The sequence below is a fragment of the Mustela nivalis genome, assembly GCF_964662115.1.
Source record: "Mustela nivalis genome assembly, chromosome: 18".
NCBI lineage: Eukaryota > Metazoa > Chordata > Mammalia > Carnivora > Mustelidae > Mustela > Mustela nivalis.
In genome coordinates, this window is record NC_139037.1 from 57,123,035 (window position 1) to 57,136,952 (window position 13,918).

General features: G+C 52.2%; 1 long non-coding RNA gene across 1 annotated transcript; it reads right to left on the bottom strand.

The window, feature by feature from the left end:
• Positions 1–271: 271 nt before the first annotated feature.
• Positions 272–1,262, bottom strand: LOC309853011. The gene is made up of 2 exons (XR_014305492.1): positions 1,017–1,262; positions 272–539 (listed from the first exon to the last, which is right to left on the bottom strand). It is a non-coding gene; the product is annotated as an uncharacterized lncRNA (long non-coding RNA).
• Positions 1,263–13,918: the final 12,656 nt, after the last annotated feature.

Here is a 13,918-nt window from a genome sequence, read left to right on the forward strand (position 1 = left end):
CTCTTGAAACTCTTCTCCCTGAAGAGGAAGCTGTTCTTTCTCTCCCTTCTCCCCCCACCCCTCAAACCACACAGAGAGTAGCAACACACACACAATCACAACCACACACATACACTCACATGGCTCTGAGACTTCAAAGTTGTTTTCTACAGAGTCTCAGTCTATGCCTCCCTTGAGTGGACACAACCTTCTCCGCCTTTCTATCCTCAGAGTTCCCAGCCTGAGCATCTGTCCAGTGAGGCCCCTTGGTAATGTAAGATGACGCCAGGGCTTTCAATACTGTTTTTAATCCAAGGCGGGGTTAACCCTGAAGGGCTCAGTCCCCCAAATGCAGCCGGTTGACTTCTCCAGGGTTGTGATTTCAAATGTGCCAGGATTTTCAGGGAGGAAGCCTTGGGAAATGGAAATCATCCTTTATCTGGAACAGTCCAGCTGCCCATCACCATCACCAAGGAGAAAAACAGTAAACACAGATAGGGAGAGGAGAGATGCCGCCCCATGACAGGTGGGGACCCCAACTCAGGCTCCATGGTGATGTGCTGAAAAACAAAACCAGGAGGGGGGCAGGCTGAGGAGGGATTTGATCACCCCCAGGCACCACCCCTTACAAGCTGTGTGTCTTTCAGCTGCTTACTTAGCCTCTCTGTGCCTGCAATTTCTCATCTCAAGAGTGGATCATTATAGAGCTTTCCTCCCAAGACTGCGGAGAGGATGGAAGAAGACGTAATGTGTTGGAGATAAATCAGCCCACGCAGACCTCATCTCTCCTGGTCCTACTCCCATTGTACGTCAGAGGCGGCCAGAACTTCCTGGGACATCTCAGCCCTGATGGGGGGCCCACGGGACAGGGTTGTCAATCCTGGCTGGTCTGTGGAATGGCCCGGGAGCTTTCCAACACCCCTGCCCAGCCTGCAGGCTCAGAGATTCTCATACAAGTGCTGGAGGGGTGGCTGGGGCTCCCAGAGCCTGGAGGCTTGCAGGGTGATTCCGATAAGACCCCCTACCCCGGGACTCACAAGCGCTACCCCAGGGCTCCAGGAGATACTCAGACCCCGCAGCAGACCTCTCTCAAGCTGGTCGTGCAGAAGAACCCATTGCAAGGCCTTCTAAAACGCAGACTGCTGGCTCCCAACGCCCAGTGACTCCCTAGGTGTGGGGTGGGCTCGAGAACATGCATGTCTATCAAGCTGATTCCAGGACCCCACACGAAGGACCGCTGTCCTACAGAAACGTCCATTTTCCACAGCCTGACGTTCAGAGGTGGAGCTTTGGGCCTGGGAGGCCCTGGGCCAGTGCCCGAGGCATCCTGCGCCCAGGGCTGGAGCCTCTCCGGCGCGCCTTTCACGAGCGGTCCTGGAGCTCCCCCTGGTGGGAACCTCGGGGGCCGCAGTTGGTGCGGGCTTTCTCCCCTCTTCGAGTGGTGGTGGGGGTAGCCAGCGGCTTCGGCGAGCCCTGGAGTCCTCGATCTTCTTTCTATAAGTTTCGATCCGACCCCATTCGCAGGAGTCCCGAGATTAGACCGGACCGAGGGGACGGGACGGGACAGGTTGGGCCTGGGATTTCGGGGCGAGCTTGGGTAAGGGTTTATGCGAGGGAGCCCTGCAGGAGGACAAAGCCAAGTTCGAGGTCCCTTTCCCGCCTCCCTGAGCCTCACTTTCCTCATCTGGGAAATGGGAGTGAAAACCTGCCTTCCTCCTATTCCCCCAACCCTATTTGATGCACAGAATCAAATAAAGACACCCACAACCCAAACGCAATCTCGTCACCCAAAGACTCCACAGGGACGCAAAGAGCATGGGAGGTGGCACTCGTTAATGTCTCCTAGGATCACGGGCCTGAACCGTTCCGCGGCCTCATTGCGGCCATCCCGCTGCCCCAGCCCTCCCTTCTTGGGGTCTCCGCTCAAAGGTCACCTCTCCGTGGGGGCGTCCTCGAGCCCCCCCGAAATGGGCGAGGCTGGCAAATCCTGTCCTGCGGACGGCTCGCCCCACAGCCTCCCCGGGTCGCGCCACCGCGCGCCCTGCCCCAAAAGCGTCTCCTCAGTGCCTCTGCCCCCACGGCGCCCCGCGAGGGTCCGCGTGGGTGGGTGTCCCTCGGGCCGCCGCGCCAGCGGCCGGCCCAGTCCGTCCCCGGCCGGCCCAGTCCGTCCCGCCTCTGCCCGGGCGCTGCCTCCTCCCGCCGTCCGGGCCGCGGGCGCTCGGCTCGGTGTCCTCGGGGCTGCGGCGCCCGCCGGACTCCGGGGAGACCAGCCTGCGGTCCCGGGGCCTGCGCGGGGCTCGGCGGGGCCTTCCTCTCTCCCGGCGGGCGTAGCTTTCCAGCATCTCCCCTGTTCTCTCTCATTTGGTCTGTCGGTCGGTCGTGGAGCAGCTAGAGTCTGGGCCGCCACGGTGCGCGAACACCGTGCTGGCGCGGGGGACGCGGCGGGGGACAGGGAGACCCCAGCCCGGGTCCCGGGGGCGGCTCTGCCTCGCCGCGCAGCGCCCGAGAGCTTCCGCGGCTCCTCGCCCCACTGTTGCCCACCCCCGGACCCGACCCTCGGATGCTTGCTGCGCGGTGGCGGTCCGGTCGGACAACGAGAGGCGGGGGACGCTCTCCCGAAGCTGCTCGGCCTGTGGTGTCGGCGGCGGGGACGTGGGCTGGCGCTCCCGGGTCCCTGCTCGGGGACTGCCGCTGCTTGGTGGAAGCTCTGGGGCGCAGCGGCCCGGGCTCTGGCGGTAGCACTTCCCGGGGCGGGAGCAACTTGCGCGCTCCTCATCCTGGGACAACCTGACCCTCCCTTCTGCCCTTGGACCTGCAATAACCGTGTCATCAGCGGGTCATCTGCAAACAAATTACTGTGGCAGGTGACAATCCATCAGAGCTTGAAAAAGTAGGTGTGTGCAGGACGCCTGGGTGGCTCAGTTGGTTAAGCAGCTGCCTTCTGCTCAGGTCATGATCCCAGCGTCCTGGAATCGAGTCCCACATCGGGCTCCTTGCTGGGCAGGGAGCCTGCTTCTCCCTCTGCCTCTGCCTGCCATTCTGTCTGCCTGTGCTCTTTCTCTCTTTCTCTGATAAATAAATTTAAAAATCTTAAAAAAAAAAAAAAAAAAAGAAAGAAAGAAAAAGTAGGGGTGTGAGGGAAGGGTCACATTTAAATCGGGTGGTCAGGGAAGCCCTCCCCGAGGAGTGGGACAGTTGAACAAAGACTGGGATGAAGTGAAGGGTGGAGTTATGCAAATATCCTAGGGAGAGCACTCCAAGCCTGGGAACAGCAAGTGCAAAGGCCCTGAGGCAAGAATGGGCTCCCAGTGTTCCCTGAAAGACAAGGAGATCTGGGAATCTGAAGGCATGAGGGAGTGTTGGGCGGTGAGACAGAGAAAACAGCGACAGAGGAACCACAGCAGCGTTGTTTCAGAGAACTTTCTGTGATGGTGGCGATGTCCTATACTTGTACTGGAATGGTAGCTAACGTGTCCATGCAGCGTTGGAACATCTCTAAGGTGACTGATATGCTGGGAAAATGGATGTTCAATCTTACATTTAATCAATTCAATCAATTAAATTTAATTTTAAATTGTCCCAATTCCCCAGTGGTATTGGACAGAGCATGTCTAACCATTTACGAAGACTTCTGATTTGACCTTTAGAAACCTGGGAAACGTTAGAGAGTTTGAGGAAGGGAGTGATTGCCTTGGAATTGACTTCCTAGTGAAACCGAGTCGTAAGGCCTGCCTAAACCCAAGGGGAGGGGAAACAGACTCCACCCCTTGAGAGGCTCTGTGTGCAGGGGAGGAAGTGGAGCGGTCATTTTGGAGTCAATGCTCCGCAGTGCGCCCTCTGGTGGAGGCTGGCGGAAAAGACCCGGAGTCTGTCCGGCTCCAGCAGGGGACACACAACTGTCTCTGACCTCTGGACCCCAGCGTGAGCACCTGACCTGGAGATGACAGCAAGCATGTTCACCATTTTTAAGGCCAGGAGGGTGTAAATGGTGCCTGCAGGGCCTCGTCCCCAGATTCAGCCTGTGGATCCTTCTGGAGCTGTCGGCTCAGCAGGATTATTAAGGTGGTAGCCCCAGGAAACAGCGACTTCAACTCCAAACCAGCGTTTATCTGCACCAGCCCAGCAGTCCCTGGCTGTCATCAAAGAGAATGTCGACAGGACACAGACGGAGGGGGAGAGCGCCTGCCTGGGCTTGGGGGAGGGAAATAGATGGGGGTATTTTAGGCACCCCATTCTTATGTGGAGGGGGGAGGCGGGCAAGGTGAAATGCCGAAACAATGCAGTGTGGCTGCAGGTATCTGGAGTGGAGCTGCCTGGGCTCACTCCCACTCTCTGCCCATCCTCCTTATGACCTTGGCTGGTTACTGACCTCTCGGGGTCTCCATGCACTCACCCCAAAACAGGGATCACATTCTCTTAGGGTGCTCAGGAAGATGGGAGAGTGTGGAGTGCTCAGGCTTAGAGCACGACCCAGGCTGCGCTGGACTTCCTTCCCACCAGCCCCCAGCAGCGAGGCTCATCCGCAGGGTGGCGCTCGGGACTCTGCCCGGTGACTCAGGGTCCTCCTGATCTGCCCCGCCAGAGGTTTGGGAGACCACAAGGGAGAAACATGCCAGATTCTGGAGTCACACAGATGTAGTTTGGGTCAGAGAGGACCGCCTGCCTTCAGATTTCTGCGCTGTGTGACCCTAAGCAAGTCATCTACCTTCTCTGTGTCTGCTTCCTCTTGTGCAGAATGTAAACAATAAGAACCCAGAGTTGTGCTAAAAAAAAACCCGAGCGACATCGCTAAAACACGGCAGGAACCTAAGTGTTCCTCCACCAATGTCTGTATTAGCAAACTGTGTTATATCCGCGCAATGGAATATTATTCAGCCTCAACAAGAAGTTAATTCTGCAACATGCTAGAATGGGATGAAGCTTGAGGACTTTATGTTAAGTGCAATCAGCCAGTCACAAAAAGACAAATGCTTCCGTTCTAGGAGGTCCTTAGAGTAGTCAAAATCATAAAGACAAGATAAATCACAAAGTCTAGTGGTGGTTGGCTGGGGATGGGGGGGGGGGGGAACAGGGAGAATGGGGAGTTATTGTTCAATAGGTATAGTCGAGATTTACAATCGGAGAGTTCTGGAGATGGATGGTGGTGATGGTCGCACAACACAGCGGGCGGGGTCAAGACCAGCGAGCTGTACAGTTAAAAATGGCTCGGAAGAGCGCCTGGGTGGCTCAGTGGGTTAAAGCCTCTGCCTTCGGCTCAGGTCATGATCTCAGGGTCCTGGAATGGCCCCGCATCGGGCTCTCTGCTCAGCGGGGAGCCTGCTTCCCTCTCTCTCTCTCTCTGCCTGCCTCTCTGCCTGCTTGTGATCTGTCTCTCTGTCAAATAAATAAATAAAATCTTTTTAAAAAATGGCTCGGAAGGTAAATTTTGTGTTACGTATATTGCAACTAAAAAATTAGAACACATTTTAAAAAACAACTGGAGCACTTCAAACAGTGCTTGGAATATAGGAAGAACTGTATAAGAAATCGTGTTGTTTTTGCAATTAGTGTTCAATCCCAACCACCCCCCTCTCCCCTGCCCCTTTCAGAGCTGAACGGATCCCGGCAGTTTAAGCCTCCGGGTCGGCGCGTCCTCAGCCGCGGTCCTGGAGCGCCCTCTGGTGGGTATTCTGGGGACCACAACTTGCGTAGACAGCGCCCCGGATCTCGCAATCCGGTGGGTGGGTGGCGGCGGGAGGGGGTCGCCTTAGATCCACGAACCCTCATTCCTCCCTCCGGCCATTCTAAAATATGGCTACACACTCGAGTCTCCCGGAGCCCCTTGCCTTGCCTGAACGGGCCGAAGGGCTGGGACAGGGTCAGCTCAAGTGGTGGGGGACGGGTGGGGGTGACAGGGGGCGGGAGGGGGCTGGTGCGGGGACACCAGGACCTCAGTCCTGAGGATTCGGTCTACACCCCCCTACTCAGGACTAGTGGCGGTAATAAGAGGGGCCCTGGGGTCAGACCTCCGTTAGGGCTCTTCCACGCCTCTCTGAGCCTCAGTTTCATCATCCGGGAAATGGGGATGGAAACCTGCCTCTGTCCTGTTCTCCAGGGTCAGCCCCAGAAAGGCGCCGGGCCTGGCTTCCACCAGTTGGTGAGAAAGGGGGGAAACCTGCGGGAGCTGAGCTAGGAAGGAGGGTTTAGATAAATCTAAGCACGGATTTCGTGAAAGAGCAGCTGTGGGCTGAGATCATCTCTCACCCACTCTTCGGCTTTGTGGTTTCCTGTCCTCACGTGGGGTGTACTTTTATGTTTGTTTCTATTTGTTTGGTGTTTATTTGTTTTAGGCCACTTAAGTTAGGGACCCTGTACTTGGGGGTCACCAGCTTGCGGGTATTACGCTGAGGATGACAGCCAAACTTTGGGAATCTGCTCGGGGCGTCAGCTCCGGGTGATGTTCCGTGCAAAGACACCGGGAAGTTTCGTGGGGCGCCTGGGTGGCTCAGGCCTTGAGCCTCTGCCTTCCGCTCAGGTCATGAGCCTAGAGTCCTGGGGTCTAGCCCCGAATCGGGCTCCCTGCTTGGCGGGGAGCCTGCTTCTCCCTCTCCCACTCCCCCTGCTTGTGTCCCCTCTCTCGCTGTATCTCTCTCTGTCAAATAAATAAAAATATTTAAAAAAATAAAAATAAAAAGATGCCAGGAGGTTTCGTAGCTTCAGGGTATGGCATAGGCTCGTGTCAGCCTGTGTCACAATGACACTATTGCACACTAACGTGCTCACAAACACAGACTCACTGCAACCCACACACTCATACACACTTGGTCACAACCCACACATTCTAACACACACCGAGGCACACTCACGAACTCACACCTACTTCCAGCCCACCCAGATACACATACACAGGGACACACACACCTTTGAGCATCACACACATGACACCTGGGGAGTGGGGTGGGGCAATCCGACTGGAGACCACCCCCCCTCTCTGTGGAGCCCTGGGCTTCATTCTGCCCCACCCCCAGGACCCACTCATCCTGTCCAGGAGCCTCATTCCTGGTCCCACTCCCCAGTGTCACCACATTCCAACAGCATAAATCTGACACTGTCCCTCCCCAGCTCAGAACCTGCCATGGCTCCCCAGTGCCCTCAGGACAGAGCCCAGCTCCTCATCATGGCCTCAGAGGTCTGAAAAGATCTGGCCTGTAGTCCTCCCTGGTCTCATTCCAGCTTAAAGTGCCTGGACCCCCCTCCCCTCAAGGGGCCCCCTCTGGGCTATCACTAATGTCTCAGGCTCTGAACTGTGAGCCGCAGGAGGCGGGGTCCAGGACCGTCATGGGCTTAGATTTATCTAAACCCTCCTTCCTAGCTCAGCTCCCGCAGGTTTCCCCCCTTTCTCACCAACTGGTGGAAGCCAGGCCCGGCGCCTTTCTGGGGCTGACCCTGGAGAACAGGACAGAGGCAGGTTTCCATCCCCATTTCCTGGATGATGAAACTGAGGCTCAGAGAGGTGCCGAAGAAGAGCTCTAACAGAGGTCTGACCCCAGGGCCCCTCTTATTACCACCGTTAGTCCTCCGTGGGGGTGTAGACCGAATCCTCAGGACTGAGGTCCTGGTGTCCCCGTACCAGCCCCCTCCCGCCCTCCCACCCCAGCCCCCACCACCTGAACTGACCCTGTCCCAGCCCTTCGGCCCATCCAGGCAAGGCAAGGGGATCCGGGAGATTCGAATGTGCAGCCAGATTTTAGAACGGCCGGAGGGAGGAATGAGGGTTCAGGGGATCCCTCATTCATCCAGGGTGCTGGATTCCAGCACCATCCAGCATGTAGAAGGGCTTCAAGGAAGTGCGTTGAATTTAAAAATGGATTCATTCTCCGTTTAGATTTTGGTTGCATATTCCTTTCCCTTGTAGTTTTCTGTGCCCACCAGAGGGCGCTCTGACCCAACAAATACCTAATTCAAAGATTCCATCTCTGGCATCCAGAAAGGAATAACAACTTCATCAACCTTTCTTAATTTCAGCCCTGCTGCCTGCCAGCCCCCTGCTAAGTGCTCCACACACCTGATCTCTACATCAACAACCTAATCAAGGTAGCTGAGGAAAGCAAGGCTCAGAACGATTGTTTAGTTTTCCTAAGTCACACAGCAGGCTCCCCACTCCTGGCCTCTGTGACTTCACGGCTCCTTGCTCTGTTGTTTGCCAAGGTTCCCCAAAGAAAAAAATGGTGACAAGGTGCTGGTCCCCTTGATAATGGGGGCCAATGCTGGGAAACAGGGTCTCCAGCCAGGCATCCCTCCCCCTCCGCCCAACCCCCAACAGGGCCTGTGAGCCACCGTTGGGCACGTTTCTAGCCTTAGCTGCTGATTAACACTACAGCTGGGAGGAGGAAATCGAAGTCCTTCCCTGCAGAAGTAACTAATGGTTGAGGGTCTGAGGGGAGAATGGGAGCCGATTTTAGGAGGAGGAAAGGTAATCCTTTGTAGGTCTACATCAAAGGTTCAAGGGAGCCCAGGGAAGCTTGACTTCTCTGAAGTTTATTTATTTTTTATTTTTTAAAGATTTTATTTATTTATTTGACAGGGAGAGATCACAAGTAGGCAGAGAGGCAGGCAGGGGGCGGGGAAGCAGGCTCCCGGCTAAGCAGAGAGCCCGATGCTATGCGGGGCTCCATCCCAGGACTCTGGGATCATGACCTGAGCGGAAGGCAGAGGCTTTAACCCACTGAGCCACCCAGGCACCCTGAAGTTTATTTTTAGAAGACTCCAAAGTAGGGGCGCCTGGCTGCCTCAGCCAGTAGCACATAGGGCTCTTGTTTTCTGGGTTGTGAGTTCGAGCCCTGCATTGGGTGCAGAAATTTGTTTTTTTAAAAATATCTTTAAAAATCCCTCAAAACCCAAAAACCTGAAGGATGCAGAGTGAAGAAAAAGGAAGTAACAGCAAACTGCACAGCTATTGAAAAGAAGAATCTAGGTCCATCCTGGAAAAAGTGTCCACATAATATGAGTTAGTGGAGAAAAAAGTCATTGGTAGAAATATGAGTGTCGAGTGACTCCATTTTGGCTCATTAAATAAATAATTTTCTAAACCCGACATCTATGGCCTGCCAACGACATGCCAGGAGTGGTCTAAGACGTTTACATGAACTTTTGTCATGAATTTCCATAGCTTCTATAGTTCCCCCTCTTACAGGCAAAGAAGTTGCATGAAGCTGAAGAGGGGCAAAGCATGGTTGCAGACGCAGGTGGAGCCCCACATGAGCTTGATCACCCAGACACTTAACTGACTGAGCCACCCAGGTGCCCCTTCATTCACAAATAAGCATAATTATTTACTAATGGGATATGTGTGCCTGTTGGGCACTGCACAACTTCTCAAACCTTGGGATCAAATTAAGAACCATTGCCTTCATTCTGTCTCGTATGTATTTTTGCGTGGGGTTCGCTTTTTATTGTCTGTCACCCGCGAAATTGCAAATTCATGAAGCTATGACGTCATCAAAAGGCCAGCTTCAAAGGGGGACGGCTGTGAGCTACCTGAGCTATCAAAGCGTCCGGCAGATGTCGCTGTGTTTCAATAAAAAATTTAAAATCGCTCATGGCTTGGGAAACCCGGCGCTGGTGTTTTTTGACATATAAACAGGTGACTGTCAGAGCAGGTTTTTATTTGAAAAGCACAGACGGTTCACGAAAAGCTGAGTAAATATATATAGGAAACGAAAACAATGTCTAATTCACACTGCTATGCACAAAAATGAGGTCTAGAGCTCTACGTAAAACAAAAAAACTACACGCGCGCGCGCGTGCAACCCATCCAGCTCAGACTAGGGTGTAGGGAGCTATCCTGATGAACTTGTGGGTTTGGGCTAAGCACAGAGTACATCTTAAACAAAACTTCAAAAATATAAACCATCAGGCAAAATCCAAGTGAATCTGATTAAATCAAAATTAAGGGTTTCTAAGAGAGCAGCTCTTAAGTTTTCACTACACACTCACGATAAAATAAATGGTAACTATGTGTGTTAACTAACCTTATTGGGGTAATGGCTTCACAGTATATACACATACCAGATCATCCCACGCTAAGCCTCAAACTTGCACAATGTTGTCAGTTACAGATCGAAAGCTGGAAAGAGGCTTGGTTATTTACTTATTTATTTATTTATTTATTTTAAGGACTTTGTTTATTTGAGAGTGAGAGAAAGAGCATGAGCAGGGGGGAAAGGAGAAGCAGACTCCCCCCAGTACAAGGAGTCCAACATAGCACTTGATCCCAGGACCCTGAGATCATGACCAGAGCCGAAGGCAGATGCCCAACCAACGGAGCCACCCAGGTACCCCAAGCTGGAAAGGATTTTTAAAGGGTTTCTGTTAACACATCATCATAGACAAAGTAAAGACACAGAGAATGGAAGAGGAGCACTGCAAATTGCCACATGTTGGGAACACATGATGAGAAATGTACATAGTATTCATGCAAATCAGGGAGAAAAAGAAGGCAAATACAAGAGAAAAATGGGCGAGAACCCGAACAGGCAGTGTGGAAGCGAGAGCAGCGCAAAGGCTCATCTGCACCTGATTAGATGCTCAAAAATAATTGAAATTAGAGATATACGAAGGCAAGTAACAACAAGCTACTGATTTACACCTGTGAGGCTGGAGAAATGAGAAAGCTGGATAATGCTATTAAGGTACCCATTTTCCAGATAAGAAATCTGGGGCTTGGTGGGGAGGTCTTGGGGGACCTTGCCAAGTCCCACAAGCTAGGAAGTAGAAGGACAGGAAGTCATTGGTCTCTCATACCTCAAACCCCAAACTCTTTTTTTTTTTTTTAAGATTTTATTTATTTATTTGACAGAGAGAGAGAGAGAGGAAACAAGTGGGGGAGTGGGAGAGGAAGAAGCAGGCTTCCCACTGAGCGGGGAGCCCGATGCAGGGCTCGATCCCAGGACCCTGGGATCATGACCTGAGCCAAAGGCAGCTGCTTAATAACTGAGCCACCCAGGAGCCCAAAACCCCAAACTCTTAACTACTATGTCAGTCAGCCTTCAGCATCATCATCCTTCCCATTCATTCATTTGCTCAGTGATTCATTCATTCTTCTATCAGTTTGTCCAACCATCCATCCATCCATCCAAGAGAGCACCCACCATTGAGAGACACCATTGACAGGAAGATAGGTCTGGTTTGAGCTGACAATGTTAATCACACAATGAGCTGTTTAATTACTACCTGTCAACTCCACGGACTGTTCCATGACCATTAAAAATCACAGGCCGTGTCCCAAAGCACTGATCTGTCAACTGGGGATAAATGAGTTATGGGGGAAGAGATCTAGTGCAGGCACTCGTATCAATCAACGGCAGCCAACCTTCTTAGCCAACGGCCTGTCAAGTTATTTAGAAGATGTATGCATTTTCTCCCCCTAATTAAAAAAAAAAAACCTTTCAACTCATACGATGAAAATATTTAGATGTGATGGGAAGATGGTTTTATTTATTACTGAGCCCAACGTGGGGCTCAGTCCTACAACCCTGAGACCATGACCTGAGCTAACACCAAGAGTAGGTCGGGTACCTAACCAATTGAGCCACCCAGGCACCCTGGAAGATAGGTTTTCTTTCTTTTTTTTTTTTTTTAAGATTTTATTTATTTATTTGACAGAGAGACAGGGATCACAGTAGGCAGAGAGGCAGGCAGAGGGAGAGGAAGGGAAGCAGGCTCGTTGCTGAGCAGAGAGCCTGATGTGGGGCTCAATCCCAGGACCCTGGGATCATGACCTGAGCCGAAGGCAGAGCCTTTAACCCACTGAGCCACCCAGGCGCCCCGGAAGATAGGTTTTCAAAAATACTTTTTTAGGGGGCACAAAAAGAAAATAAAGCTTGAAGTCCACCATCCCGGGTGACTTTCATTTACTATAAATGTTCTTACTTAACTTAAAGGGGGACAGAAGCACCGGACACAATCCTTAGCAGAAAGGAAATCCCCCAGATAGATGGAGCAGGAGAAGCTTGCTCTGACCAAAGACCTGCAGTGATTAAGCCAAGGTCAAGGGAAAGGGCTAAGGGTGAGCAGGGGATCAGGGGATCAGGGGAGCAAGGGAACCCTCCAGCTGTCTTGTGTGTCCTTCCAGAGGGTTACACACAGGAACACACACTTGTACAAGTGGTATCTTCTTTCTGCCATGTAAATGGCATCACACTCCACACACCTTCCTACTCCTTGTGTTTTGCCCTTATACCAGGCACATCTCAGAGTTGATTTCTTTTTTTTTTTTTTAAGATTTTATTTATTTATTTGACAGACAGAGATCACAAGTAGGCAGAGAGGCAGGCAGAGAGAGAGAGAGAGAGGAGGAAGCAGGCTCCCTGCTGAGCAGAGAGCCCGATGCGGGGCTAGATCCAAGGACCCCGGGATCATGACCTGAGCTGAAGGCAGCAGCTTAACCCACTGAGCCACCCAGGTGCCACCTCAGAGCTGATTTCTTATCAGGACATTTAGAGCTGTGCCTTGACCAACTTTCTCTTTTATTTTTCTCTTTTCCTTTTTCCTTCCTCCCTCCCTCCCTCTCCCCCCACTTCCTTCCTTCCTTTTTTTTTCAGTAATGGTTTTATTGAGATACAATGAACATACCATGCAATTCACCGATTTAAAGCACACGGTTCAGTGGCTTTGAGGACATTCACAGAGTCGTGCAACATCACCACAATCAATTTTTTAACGTTTTCATGGCCCCAAAAGAAACCGCATTCTGGTTAGCAGCCAGTCCCCACCTCGTCCCCTCCCTCTGCTCTCCCAGCTCCTGATAAGCACTTACCTGCTTCCTGTCTCTATGGATTTCTCTGTTCTGGAAAGCTCATACAGACAGATTGAGAGTAAGTGGTCCTTTGCGACTAGCTTCTTTGACTTAGTATACCATTTTCTTTAAAGATCTTAGAGAAAGAGAGAATGTGAGTGAGGGGAGGGACAGAGGGAGAGAGAGACTCTCAAGCAGACTTCCCGCTGAGTGTGGAGCCCAGTGCGGGGCTTGATCCCACGACCCTGCGATCACAACCTGAGCCGAAACCAAGAGTCAGACGCTCAACGGACTGAGCCACCCAGGTGCCCCAACTTAGCATAATGTTTTAAAGGTTTAATCATGTTGTAGTGCGTGTTAGTTCTTTGTTTATTTTTATGGCCAAATAATACTCCCATTTCCTGGGTCTGCCCCACTGGGGTTACCCATTCATCAGTGGATGTACATAGGGTTGTTTCTGTATTTTGACAATTACAAATAATGCTGTGGTGAGTGTTCATGTACAGGTTTTTGTGCAGACAGATGTTTTCATTTCGCTTGGGTAGAGATCTAGGACAGGACTGCTGGGTCATAGCGGGTATTAGTCTGCTCAGGCTGCCTGATCACAGCTTACCACAGACTGGGTGGCTTCAACAACAGAAAGGCATTTTCTCATCATTCTGGAGGCTCCAAGTCTGGGATCTGGGGCTGAGGTGACTTCTTCTTCTTCATTTTTTATTTTTTTTTTTTAAGATTTTATTTATTTATTTGACAGTGTGCACAAGTAGGCAGAGAGGCAGGCAGAGAGAGAGGAGGGCAGGCTCCTTGCTGAGCAGAGAGCCCAATGCGGGGCTCAATCCCAGGACCCTGAGATCATGACCTGAGCTGAAGGCAGAGGCTTAATCCACTGAGCCACCCAGGCGCCCCTCAAGGGGACTTTTTCCGAGGCCTCTCTCCTTGTCTCGCTGTCTTCACCTGGCCTTTCCTCTGTGTGCCTCTGTGTCCTATGGACACATCCTACTGACCTCATGTAACCACCTCTTTGTGTCCGAGTTCGCTCACATTTGGAGGTAATGGGGGCGGGGGGCGGGCGGATGGGGTTTTAACATAAGAACTTGGAGGGGATGCAATTTAGGCTGTCCCACGGGGTAACTCTGTTTTACTTGTGGGGTAAACTGCCAGACG